Source organism: Mastomys coucha, unplaced genomic scaffold, assembly GCF_008632895.1.
Source record: "Mastomys coucha isolate ucsf_1 unplaced genomic scaffold, UCSF_Mcou_1 pScaffold13, whole genome shotgun sequence".
In the NCBI taxonomy this organism is placed as follows: domain Eukaryota; kingdom Metazoa; phylum Chordata; class Mammalia; order Rodentia; family Muridae; genus Mastomys; species Mastomys coucha.
The window spans coordinates 61,932,251-61,933,936 of record NW_022196895.1 but is presented as its reverse complement, the minus strand read 5'-3'; positions in this window follow the sequence as shown (position 1 = coordinate 61,933,936).

The window sequence follows — 1,686 nt, the reverse complement described above, 5'->3', positions numbered from 1 at the left end:
GCAGACTGGCCAGCCCCGGCTTTGAAAGCATTTCAGCTTTCCTGAAGTGCTGCTTGTACCCAATTATAACTCACTACTCACCATCTTCATAATTTAAATCTGTCCGCCCCTCAGGGGGGAAAATTTTTTGCTAATCAAAGCCATGAATGCACCTTTTTCCTTTTGACAGCATTCAATTAAAGCTAAATGGTCGGTTTTGAATGAGTTACTGTGAAGAATAAAGGCATTAATGAGGTAATTTCATTATGGAGACTCGTCCAGGCCTATGTGAAAACGAGGGAAGTAAATGGAGGGGAAAGCTGCTGAGGGAATTAGGGTTTCTTCCACCCTAATTAATGTTTGGGGGCATTTAGTACAGGCACCAAATTAACTGCTCCAAAGAACTCTCATTGAAAAAAAAATACATTGTTACTCTCTCCTGTAATTAGAAGACAGTACAAGGAGAACCCTCTGGGAGCATAAAGCTGGCCTTTAACTTGTTCTGAGGGCCACTGAAAACACACTATTAGGGATCTGGAATTTAAGGAAGCAGGCATACAATATGGGATTGTTTAGGTCCTTGGACTCTCCGAGCAGTAAACAGGTAGCCTCTGAATGAGGAATTATGAGACTCCTGGGGGGCCTGTCTTCCCAGCCAGCCAGTCTTAAATGCATCCAAAAGGAAGAAAGAAAGGTGAATAGGCCCAGTGTGGGTCGCCCGGGAGAATTCTCAATGCCTGTCTTAAGTGATTACATGATGTTGCGCCCACCCCTCTCACCGAGTTATCTTTACACGGCTTTTGTCTGCTCTAATTGGAGCTGATGAGGTGCTAATTGGAGGCCTTTTTTAAAAGCCCACGACTTTAATCATTAGAAAAGCGAGGGAATCTGACGGAGTGGGGTTAATGAGACAGAGAGAGAAGAGAGAAACCGAAATGTAACTCAACGGAAAAATAAAACTGGTTCTGTGAGCGCTCAGGGAGAGGTTTGATGGACTTCCCCAGAACATCTTCACAAAGCAGAAGAGGATACATCTTGTTCACCCCCCAGTTTCTGCCTGTTAATTCCCATCTTGGGCATGACCCCAAGCAGAGCCATCGTGTCCTCACTCCCTGGTCCCTTTCAAAACTAGGATGGGATGGAGGTACCAGGCAAGCCCCCTGCTGACCAGGGTCTGGCTTCTCAGAGAGAAAGTTTTCCCTGAACCCTTTGGAAATGGCTGGCCATCAGCTGTGGGAAAGGTTCTTCCCACAAATTTCCCCCATACTGGAAAGCATGAGGTTCAGCAAGGGTAGGGACAAGAACCCAGGTTTATCTACATGAATCTGAGTTGGGTCTATTCTGATGTGGAGGTCTTTCTTATCTATCTATCTATCTATCTATCTATCTATCTATCTATCTATCTGGTGGGTGCTATTATTATTGATCTCCTTTTGCTTTTTTTTTATGTTTTCCAAGTCTCTAAAAAAGAACCCAAACATATAAAAAAACAAACGAGCAGAAAAATAAGTATTTAACATATATTTGCGCTCAAGGTAACTCTAATTGTTTTTTTTTTTTTTTTTTTTTTTTTTTTTTTTGTCTGTACCACAGAAATCACAATGGAGTGGCAAACAGAGAAGAGCCTTGTCTAGTGCCTAAGTAGGCTTCTGGAAACATCTTTTTATTTTATTTCTTTACTTATTCACTTTACATCCTGCTCATTAC